Here is a 12894-nt window from a genome sequence, read left to right as displayed (position 1 = left end):
CTTCTCATCCAAAGCTTGATCAATACCTTGCTGTACAAGAATATCTTGAACAGTGCATTGCCATACTGCAAAATTTGTCTTACCGTTAAATAGCAGAATATCGAACTTCGGACCCGAAGAAGTCATCATTCTCTAACCACAATCAAAATTCAAATCAATCACTATAAAGATTGAATTTGATAAAACCAACATCAAAAACGAACTCAACATGTCGAAAAACCGTAGGAACGACTCCTAGATCACCAAAATACGCCTCTAAATTCTCGATCAAAAGACAAATCAATCTGCACCGTCAGATTTGATTTAATAATTTGTAAGCAAACCCTCACCTACGTGAATAGTGTTCCCGTTGTAGCTACAGTATTTCCTGCTACAGTACCCTTTTTTTGTTTCCTCCGATATCGATCACCGTGCTTTGACCGCTAACGCCTTCACTAATCGTACACCAGTCAAACCTCTACGAACTGTCGAACCCCGCTCTGATATCACTTGTTAGGACTTTTAGAGCTCGTATAAACCCCGAAAACCACCAAACGCAACAAATAGAATTACAAGAGATTTAACGTGGAAAACCCTCAATAGAGGAAAACCACGGGAAAAAAATCAATTCACTATCACCTCCAAATTATAATCTTTTGTACGAACAAAGACTATCAAACCCTCTCTCTCACAATACACTTAAACCCGGTTACACCCTCTAAAACCCTGATTACAAGAATATTGTCTCTCTCGTTCTCTCTACTCTCTTTAGTTTTTCCTCCAACAATAGAAGAATATATATAGGGAAACCAAAATTCTATCTCTAGCCTGACTTCCTAATTAGAATAGGATTTAAACTCCTAATCATAATGAGACTCAATCTCCTAATCATGATAGATCTCTAACCCTATCTAATTTTCATGAAGTTATACAAAGAATCAAAGACACAATCCTAACTTGCCCGCCAAGTTAACTTGGCCTCTAAGAAAACTACTAGGATTAGGCCTAGCGTTCACCCGTATCTGACTTGGAGTTTGAGTTGGTACACAACACAAAGTTGCAACTGCTAGTGAAAAACTTCTTTGTTTAAATTACTATTAACACCCTTTAGAAGTCCAAAACACTTGAGTACTCTAAATTTCAACAAGAAGTGCAGTTGCAAATTGCAAAATTTTAAAATTAAATTAAATAATTGTAACTATAATTACATGCAATAGCAATTGAGGTAGCTGTAATTGCATAAACTGGTATTTGCAATTACGGTTACAAAAAACCAAACAATCCTGCAACTTTAATCTAATATTTAGTATTTTTAGATCCTAAAAATTTCTCCATCATAGCACCTTTTTCTTGATTGACATCATAGCCATATCTTAATCAAGCACTTAGAGCCCGAGGTGGACTAACAAATGCATACCCAATGAGCTTTACAAGTTTTAAAGAACAAGGATATTCTAATTAGGGGTGTATAGACTGACACGTACAATATTTTTCTGATGAATATAAATCAAAGGACCAAAAACTTTGGCAGATGACTAGAAATTTGAAATTATTTGCATTCTCTATCACCAAAACGCACGAAAGAATTGAAATTATTTTTGGAGGTTGTCATGATAAAATCTTAAAGTTAAAACGGGTTTTGTGCTAACCTAAGCTCAAAAGAGTTTTGTAATATTTTAAAAGTTATAGCGGGTTATCTAATAATCATACGAAAAGTTGTTTCTGTTATTTAGCTTTTTTTCTTAATCAACAAACTAGTAGTCTTAGTGCACTGCGTGCATAAATAATATATATTTGTGCGAAGAAATTGTTAGCAGTAGCTTAATAATTAGTAGTAACATAAAAAGATGTATGAAGAATTATTGTCAAAAAATTTATGAGTATATTGCTATTCACAATTTAATAACGAATTATTAAAAAAATTCTTTCACCACACATTGACCTTCAAATTATTAAAAAAATTACTTTAGACAAATACTGTTCAAGCAAATTAAAAATGTGCTTACGAAAAAATAAATAATGATAAGAATACTGTCAAATATATTACCATGAAGAAGATGAGGATTTAATTTTTTCCACTTTAATTCCAAATTTCACAGAAGTTGACAAGTATTCTTCATGTAGGAGAGAAAGTACCAACGTGCTAATCCCAGCTTATCTAAATTGGTAAATATAATGTATATAGTTTGGAAGGGGAAGCATGAACAAAGACGTAAGTCCTACTCTCTGAATTACATTGATAAGCTTAATTGCCATGTTCGTTTTCAGTGAAATCGCACATAAATAACTTTAGTGACAACATAAATAAAATAAATTTGATAACAATAAACAACTAAACACAAATCTGAAATCAAGAAATTGGCACACACCATCTTAGATGTTAAGAAACTTCATACATATCACCTTATGTGAGGCTCCGAAACCCCTGCTCATCTTCCTGAGCCCATTCACGGCCATGGCTGTGTCTGTGGTGAAATTTGAGAGAAAATAGAGAAGGAAATTGAGATAAATTTAGACAAGAATTGAAGATTGAGATAGTAAGAGAAAAAGGGAACATGAGTTGAGTTTGAGAAGAACAGATTCTATTTCATTTCTTTCATAATCCTTTTGATTTACATTTCCTCTACTTATACCAATCGACTGTAAATCCTAAAGTTACAGACACGTGCACAACAGAAACGTGCACAAACACTGTTAACAGTAAGCAGAAACAGAAAACAGTTGTAACAGAACATTTATTACAAGCCCTTGGACTTTTAAAGTCTTTGCAAGTCACCCCAACTTTGCGTATCAGCCCCCCAAAGCTTGTATATCAGTGACTTTTAAAGTCTTTGCAAGTCACCCCAACTTTGCGTATCAGCCCCCCAAAGCTTGTATATCAGTCCCCAGCTCTCCAAGCCACCGGTCTTCAAGCTTCCAAGGTCCTTGGCTCAATTGACAGAGCCCCTGGCTGTTCATTAGGTCCTGACAATTACCTCCCCTTAAATTGGACCTTGTCCCAAGGTCCAATGTAGGAAACCTTACAGTCTCCAACAAACCTCTAGCTAGCTCAAAACTAATTACACCACTGAAACCAGTCATTTGTTGCTCGGCACAAGCAAATGTAGGAAATTGTTTAACAAGTTCCGAGTAAGGTTCCCAAGTTGAATCTAATGAAGTGCGCTGCTTCCATTTGATGAAAACTTGAGATGTCAAGCGATTCCCTTTGACAACCGACCTCATGTGCAGAATTTGCTCTGATTCATCAACTATAAGCTCGCCACTATTAACATTGATCCAGAAGGACGAGATCTCATTATTATTTAAATGTGACAATAGGACCATGGCAAGTGCTAGCGGATCAATAGGCGAAGGACCTCTGCTGAAAACAGGCAAGAATTTTCCATCCCGATTGCCTGCCAGAAAGTGATAAGCGGCGTGTCCTGGAGACAGCTTCGATATCAATGGAATTGCACCGGTGCCGTCAGCGGAAGCAATGATCACAGAAGCAGGTTTCTTTCGAAACTTTTTTGCAGGACCTCTAGTTCTGAAAAAGGAAACAACACAATCAGAACTCAAAACAACTCCAGCATCTTGAGTCACCAATGCCTGACAAAGATCAGAATAGGTCCGAATAGTGTCTTCCGAAGCAAACAAAAGAATCAAAGAATCACCAGCCTCAAGGAGCCTGACAGCAAGTGGAAGGCCTCCCCTTGTAGATATTAAAGAAGCAGCCAAAGCAGCTAAGGCATCTCTGATAGCATTAGCATCAGCGAAAGCTCTACCACACAAAATGAGGGATGAATGCTCTATGTCGGCTGCTGCAAATCCAGTAGAGGCTCGTGTTGCAAGACAAGGATATTGGACCCTAGAGGGGGGGTGATTAGGGTCAAGAGGCTATAATTATGCAATAAAATCAATACAAGCACACCACAAAATTCTAATGCAATCAAAATAGAGGAGATAGAGTTAGGAATCGTTATCCTGTGACGCGCGATATGTTAACGAGGTTCGGTCCGCTGACCTACGTCCCCGCTCCCCACTCTCGAGGAGAAATCCACTACACAACCCGGTTTGGAAGCCGGAACTTCGTCTACACAGCGATCCCCTCACGATCTCACACTACACAATTGATCTCAACAGATCACACTCCCACACAATTGATCTACACAAGATCACACTCACAAGATAGTAGAAATGGTGTAAGACTCTCTCTTTACAACGTCCCTATGGCAAAGAGAAAGAGCACACTGAAGCTGGGAAGTGAACACACAAAAACTCAGTGAAACAGGTTTTGAAAATATAAGCTCTGAGAAAAACAACGTCACTGGTTTTTGCAGAAGCTGGGACACTGAGGAAGAATAAGAGGTGGAGTTTAAATAGGAGAAAACAGCTGTTTAAACCCATCCCTTAATCCCCCAAAATCTGGAACAAATCGTCGCTGAGATCTGTACTCAGCGGCGCTAAAAAAAGGACACATTTTACCGTTTGAATAATACGACGGTCGACCGACGGAAATTTCGGTCGACCGCTATACAGGTCGAAAACTAGAAAAACAAGCAGAGACTTGTCCGGTCGACCGGTGCGGTCGACCGAAGGAAGCTCTCGGTCGACCGCGGCGATCGACCGACGAACTTTCTGCTCCCCAGTGAGGAATGAACATTGGTGCGGTCGACCGGTGCGGTCGACCGTATTCTGATACATCCCAAAACACTGTATTTTTGACTCAACTAAAATATTTGGAAAATATTTATTTGACCTCTGAAAATTATGAAACTTTGTAAAATATTTTTAATGCTAAACAAAAACTGTTTGGAAAAGGAATTTTGCAGATAGGTCCTCATACTTTTGAACAATAGTATTTTGTGAGAAACGCTTAAAAACATAAGTATGAAAACGTGTGTGTGATATCCCAATAGCTTCAAGTGAAGTCAATAACTCTTTGCCTACATTCTATCACTAGAGAGAAAAAAAGCAATATACTTGAGCTTTGATATAGCTTGAATCGGATGAAGCTTTTATATGACTTTGTTGTTCTTGAAATAACGTTGCTTCATCACTATGCCTCCTCCTCCTTTGGATATCATCGTTGTAGCGCATATTCCATCCAATCCTCCATTTGTGGTACTAACAAGCTTGATATATGATTTCACTACATTTGTACTTAATAAGCCATTAGTACCGATAATGGTGGTTATAAAACATCATCAAAACATAAGGGCTAATAATCTTCCACTTTTTGATGATGACAACCAACCATTATATAAGAGCAAAAAATAAAGATAGCTTATAGATAGGTGCTCCCCCTAAGTATATACAACAAATGAGGAGATTTCTCTCCCCCTTTGTCACCATCAAAAATAGGGTAAAGAGAAATGCAACATGCAACTAAACAAGCAAGCAATGTAGAACTTTCACATAGTGCATAAGCCCAAACCATTTCTTATGCGACAAAAATCATCCTCTCCAAGAGGCTTAGTAAATATATCCGCTAATTGAGATTTTGTGTCAACAAATACTAGGGATACATCTTGTCTCTCAACATGATCGCGTAAGAAATGATGGCGCACATCAATATGCTTAGTTCTAGAATGCAAAACCGAATTTTTGGAAATATTTATAGCACTTGTGTTATCACAAAAGATTTTAATATTTTGAAAATTCAAATCATAGTCAACTAAACTTTGTTTCATCCATAAAACTTGAGCACAACATAAACCGGCGGCAATGTATTGCAATTTTGTTTCTTTGAAGCCCAAGAAACAAGTGAATTTTCTAAGAATTGGCATGTTCCACTAGTACTCTTGCGATCTACCTTACATCCGGCAAAGTCGGCATCACAAAAACCATATAAATCAAAAGAGGTACTTTTTGGATAAAATAAACCAAGATTAAAAGTTCCATTAACATACTTAATGATCCTTTTAACCGCAATTAAATGAGATGCTTTAGGAGATGCTTGAAAACGTGCACATGCACACACACTAAACATGATATCGGGTCTACTAGCGGTGAGATAAAGAAGACTACCTATCATACCTCGGTATAGTTTTTGGTCCACATCTTCACCACTCTCATGCGCATCAAGCTTGACACTTGTACTCATGGGAGTTGGTGCATGCTTAGAATTCTCCAAATTGAATTTCTTCACCAATTCCTTAGCATACTTGCTTTGAGAAATGAATATCCCATCCTTAGTTTGCTTGACTTTGAGCCCGAGAAAGAATGTAAGCTCTCCCATCATGCTCATCTCAAAATGATCTTGCATAACTTTAGAAAATTCCTTGCACAAAGATTCATTAGTAGCACCGAAAATGATATCATCAACATATATTTGAACTAAAATAAAATCATTTTTCCTTTTTCTCACAAAAAGAGTGTTATCAATTGTTCCTTTTGAAAAACTATTTTTAACAAGAAAACTAGAGAGGCGAGCATACCAAGCTCTAGGAGTTTGTTTCAACCCATATAAAACTTTTTGAACCCGGTAAACATGATTAGGAAAGACATGATCTATGAAACCGGGGGGTTGCTCAACATATACTTCCTCTTCTATAAAACCATTCAAGAAAGCACTTTTGACATCCATTTGAAATAATTTGAAAATTTTAAAGCTAGCAAATGCTAAAAACATCCTAATAGATTCTAACCTTGCAACCGGTGCAAAGGTTTCATCATAGTCTATGCCCTCCTCTTGATTGTATCCTTGGGCAACCAAACGAGCTTTATTTCTAGTAACAATGCCATGTTCATCAAGTTTGTTTCTAAAAACCCATTTAGTACCAATAACACTAGCATTGTTAGGTCTAGGAACTAACTTCCAAACTTCATTTCTTTGAAAATTGTTTAATTCTTCATGCATAGCCAAAACCCAAAACTCATCATTTAAAGCATCATTAACCTTTTTCACACTCACTCAAAGCTTTTGAGCGAGTAACAACTCCTTGTGAAGGGCTCCCAATAATTTGTTCCTTAGGATGGTTTGATGCAAATTTCCAAGCTTTAGGAAGTTCAATTTGTTCATGAGCATTGGAGCTTTCCAAATCCTTTTGAGCTTCTATAGAGGGAGTATCATTGATTTGTAAAAAGTCCAATCCTCCCTCAATATCATCATCATCATCTTTCATAGGTAAAACAACTTGAGAACCAACATTAGTCTCATCAAAAGTAACGTTTATAGATTCTTCAACAACGAGACTTCGTTTATTGAAGACCATATAAGCCTTACTTCGAGGTGCATAACCTAAGAAAATACCAACATCAATTTTGGATAAATTTATCATGGTGATCTTTTGTATTTAAAATAAAACATTTGCAACCAAAGATACGAAAATAACCAATAAAAGGAGTTTTTCCATAAAAAAGTTCATAAGGAGTTTTCTTAAGCTTTGGTCTAATCAAAACACGATTTAAAACATGGCAAGCCGTATTGACGGCTTCGGCCCAAAAATATTTTTGCAAATCAAATGAATTTAGCATAGTGCGTGCCATCTCTTGTATGGTGCGATTTTTCTGTTCAACAACGCCATTTTGTTGTGGTGTTCTAGGAGCGGAAAACAAGTGAGTTATACCATGATGAGCACAAAAATCATAGAAAAATTCATTTTGAAATTCACCACCATGATCACTTCTTATTTTAACAACTTTCAAATCTTTTTCATTTTCAATTCGTTTCACATGATTAGAAAATTCTTCAAAACAATCATTTTTATTTGTAAGAAATATTGTCCATGTAAAACGAGAAAAATCATCGATAATCACAAAAACATAGTGTTTGCCTCCAAGAGAGGTAATACGCATAGGACCAAACAAATCAAGATGAAGTAATTGCAAAGGTTTAGAAATTGATACCTCATTAATGGATTTGAAGGAAGATTTTGTTTGTTTACCTTTGGTGCAATCCTCACATGTGCTATCTTTGATAAAGTGCAAATTAGGTAACCCTTTTACAAGATTTTTCTTAGACAATTTTGATATCAATTCCATATTTGCATGTCCAAGTCTCTTGTGCCAAATCCAAGGGTTTTCATCAATTGCCACAAGGCACTTCACATCTTGATTCACTAGTTCATTCATCTCAAAAATGTATACATTAGATTTGCGATTAGCAATGAAAACAATTTTTCCATTCAAACTAATGATGCATTTATCCGGTTTAAAGAAAATATCAAAACCTTTATCACTCAATTGGCTAATGCTAAGAAGATTATGATTCAAACCATTTACCAAATAAACATCTTCTATAACGGGTGAGGGTTTCTTACCAATAGAACCAACACCAATGATTTTACCTTTCTCACCACCGCCGAAGGAGACGTTACCTCCTTCAATTCTTGATAGGGTTGCAAATAACTCTTTGTTGCCCGTCATATGATGTGAGCAACCACTATCAAGGTACCATATCTCCTTACGTCGTTGCCGTGACGTTCCCTACAAGAGATGAAGATGAAGATGTAGTAGCTTTAGGTACCCAAAACTTGGGTCCTTGGTGGTTAGTAGTCTTGGTACCTTTGGGTACCCATATCAATCCATAAAATTCAAAGTTATCTTTAATTCTACAATGAGTAGAAATATGACCATGTTTCATGCAATAAGTGCACACAAAATTTCTTTTGTATGTATGAGTGTGAGAACCATAAAACCTATTTCTACCATTGTGATGATGATTAGCATAAACATGAGTGGGTCTAATCCTACCACCCTCAATTTCTAATCTCTCAATCTTTGATCTTAGTTGCTTATTCTCGAAATCGAGATCTCCTAGCAATTCATCTTTTAGTGCATGAGAGGTTGTTAATTGTTCTAGCTTGATATCACAAGAAGCATGCAACTTTTTAAAAGAAGAAAATTCTTTGGACATTCTTTTGAATTCAATGTTCAATTCTTCTAGAGCCGTAGCTAGATCACATTGCATGTAGAAGGATTCACTCTCGGTGTCGGATATTACCTCATGTTCAAGGGCCATGAAGCAAACGTTGGGATCATGAAGAGCAAGTTTGGCTCCTTCTTCATTGCTATCCGAATCACTTGGTTCGGATTCTTCCCATCCGGCATACATAGCCTTCTTCTTTTTGTACTTCATGTACTTTTCCTTGAGCTTGGGGCAATCCTTAGCGATGTGACCCGGTTCATTGCATTCAAAACATTTAACTACACGAGATGAAAACTTGTTGTTAGATCGGGGATTAAATTTTTTGTTCATTTTGATAAGTCTAGAGATTCTTCTAGAGAGATGAGCCACTTCTCTAGAAAAATCAACTTCACTCTCCGACGACGAAGATGAGTTGTCACTAGCTCCTTTGAGAGCTATGGTCTTCAACTTTGGTGATGGCTCCTCAACATCTCGTGAGGGCACTTCCTCCTTCTCCTTCCCCTTGAGCTTCTTATCATGCACTTTGAGCTTTCCGATGAGACTATCAAGAGCTAAGGTAGTGAGGTCATGAGCTTCCTCAATGGCCGTAGCCTTGGGCTCCCATGTCGGAGTCAAGGAGCGAAGTATCTTGTAGTTCATCTCTTGAATGGATAATTGCTTATCTAGACCATGTAATTCATTGATGATATTAGTAAAACGAGAAAACATAGCATCAATGGATTCATTTGGAAGCATTTTAAATAGCTCATAATCATGCATAAGTCCACTAATCTTAGATTCCTTAACTTGGGGGGTTCCTTCATGTGTGACACATAATTTTACCCAAATTTCGTATGCGGTTGCACACGTGGAAACTCTATTATATTCATTAGGGGAAAGACCACAAATTAAGGCGTTCATAGCCTTAGCGTTGAGATTAGCTAGGTGCCTTTCTCCATCGGTCATGTTCCCGACTTTGGACTTTTCTTCATATTTCTCTTCTATGAGCTCTAGAATGTCAAGGTCTATGCAACGAAGGTAAATTCTCATCCTAGCCTTCCAATAAGCAAAATTAGTGCCGGTGAAGAGAGGTGGTCTAGTTGTGGATTGTCCTTCTAGCATATGCATATTCAAAGAGGCCTCCATTAGATCTTTTCTCTAAGGTTGTTAAACCAAAAACTGATATAGAGACCAAGCTCTGATACCAATTGTTGGACCCTAGAGGGGGGGTGATTAGGGTCAAGAGGCTCTAATATGCAATTTAAAACTCAGCACAAGCAAACCACAAAACAGAAGTGCAATCAAATAGAAAGAGATAGAGTTAGGAATCGTTATCCTTGACGCGCGATGTGTTAACGAGGTTCGTGAAAATATAAGCTCTGAGAAAAACAACGTCACTGGTTTTTGCAAAAGCTGGGACACTGAGGAAGAAGAAGAGGTGGAGTTTAAATAGGAGAAAAACAGCTGTTTAAACCCATCCCTTAATCCCCCAAAATCTGGAACAAATCGTCGCTGAGATCTGTACTCAGCGGCGCTGAAAAAAGGACACATTTTACCGTTTAAATAATACGGCGGTCGACCGACGGAAATTTCGGTCGACCGCTATACAGGTCGAAAACTAGAAAAACAATCAGAGACTTGTCCGGTCGACCGGTGCGGTCGACCGAAGGAAGCTCTCGGTCGACCACGGCGGTCGACCGACGAACTCTCTGGAGCCTACTGTCGAAAGAACAAACGAGTGGTGGTGCGGTCGACCGCATTCTGATACATTTCAGACAAACAGTTTTGACTTAACTAAAATATTTGGAAAATATTTATTTGACCTCTGAAAATTATGAAACTTTGTAAAATGTTTTTAATACTAAAAACAAACTGTTTGGAAAAGGAATTTTGTAGATAGGTCCTCATACTTGTGAAAAATAGTATTTTGTGAAAAACGCTTAAAAACATAAGTATGAAAACATGTGTGTGATATCCCAATAGCTTCAAGTGAAGTCAATAACTCTTTACCTACATTCTAGCACTAGAGAGAAAAACAAAAGATAACTAATATCCTCATATGAAATGCAATGCTTGAGTCTTGATATAGCTTGAATTTGATGAAGCTTCTATTTGAATTTGTTGTTCTTGAAATAACGTTGCTTCATCACTATGCCTCCTCCTCCTTTGGATATCATCGTTGTAGCGCATATTCTATCCAATCCTCCATTTGTGGTACTAACAAGCTTGATATATGATTTCACTACATTTGTACTTAATAAGCCATTAGTATCGATAATGGTGGTTGTAAAACATCATCAAAACATAAGGGCTAACAAAGGAGACTGACTGATGCTTGGACTGATATTGCTAGCAACATAGACTATTAAGGGGCAAGAGTCATGGGAAACTGCTCTGGAAGGTGTTTCCCAGAGGATATGGGAAAGTGACAGTACTGCAGAGGGACTATCACTAATGACACGAACCTTTGCATCACATTTTTCAGCAGAAACAACAACCCCATCTTGAACAAACACATTAGATACCGAAGAAATATGAGAGGTAACCTGTTTTAAAAGTACGGCAGCATCCTTCTCCTCTGCCACATGAAACACAACAGCAGCACCATCAACCACAACGACGGCGGTGGAAGGAAGAGATCCCTCATCAGAAGACGGCGAGTTGGACCAATAGGCCACGACGACCTGAGCAACTCCAATGTTGCCGCAGTTCCGGAGAGCCTTGTTGCTGAGCTGGCGAACGAAATTTGGCGGAAACTTGAGGATGAGAGCTGAGGAGAGGCCGTAACTGTTCAAAAATAGCGGTTTCTTGAAGGATTTTTTCTTCTTCTTGCTTGAGATTGGCCGTGGCGATTTCTTGAACTTTGGCTTAACTACTTTGATAAGGGCTTTTCTTGTATCTCCATCAATATCAAGAACCACTGGCTTCTTGTTCTGGGCATCATAAGCTTGAGCATTCGCAAAGAGTCGAGCATGAAAGCTTCTGGTAATTGGACGTGAAATTTGATTCAATGGCTTCCCTTCGACGACTGCAGGACGAGCGCTAATGACATTGCGTATGTCTCTAAGGGGTCGGCGATTCTTGTCTTCTTGAGCACCAACAACATTCTTGGCTTTTGCTTTTGGTATACCTTCACCAAAACTGTGTGATGGCTGAAATTCTCCACTTCGCCACATTTCTGTAGACCTATTAGGGTTTCTGCCATGCCTCATGTAGTCAGAAGTGTTGCCACTCCTTGATTCCAAGCCATTTACTCGACAAGATGTCAGACTCTTTGTGGATCTCAACGGCTCACTGAAGCATTTCGTCGAACACTTTTGTTGGGGATAAGAGCCTATGGGTTTGAAGGACAAGGAACTCTGAGATGGCTGAAATTCTTCATTAAAATTGGAAATTTGTATGGCTAATCGACAACAACCATCATAAATGTTGCGCCCTTGTAGAGAATTCATTGCGTCCACCGCATTTTGATGGGATTGAAATTGTATAAGAGCTTGACAGCCAACTGTCTCCTCAAGAATAACGATCTTCTCTACAAACCCATATGGAGAAAACACTTGATGCAACACTTCCTCCGTTATAGGATAGATCATTGTGTGAATGGTGACGACGAGGATTCAATTGGGTTGCAAATCCTGATCTGTGAAGCTCTTGCTCATTTCTTGGCTTGGATTCTTGGATTTCTTGAATTCTTGAACAAATTTCTTGGCTTGGATTCTTGGATTTCTTGAATTCTTGAACAAAAATCTGAAACTGAGAAGACAACTCATCCATGGCTGCCCTCAATTGATGTTGGGATCGACCAAGCTCGGAGAAGGATCGATCATGCTCTGATACCAATTGTGAGGCTCCGAAACCCCTGCTCATCTTCCTGAGCCCATTCACGGCTATGGCTGTGTCTGTGGTGAAATTTGAGAGAAAATAGAGAAGGAAATTGAGAGAAATTTAGACAAGAATTGAAGATTGAGATAGAAAGAGAAAAAGGGAACATGAGTTGAGTTTGAGAAGAACATATTCTATTTCATTTCTTTCATAATCCTTTTGATTTACATTTCCTCTACTTATACCAATCGACTATAAATCCT

This window comes from Asparagus officinalis, chromosome 3 (genome assembly GCF_001876935.1).
Source record: "Asparagus officinalis chromosome 3, Aspof.V1, whole genome shotgun sequence".
Classification (NCBI taxonomy): Eukaryota; Viridiplantae; Streptophyta; class Magnoliopsida; order Asparagales; family Asparagaceae; genus Asparagus; species Asparagus officinalis.
This window is presented reverse-complemented; position numbering follows the sequence as displayed.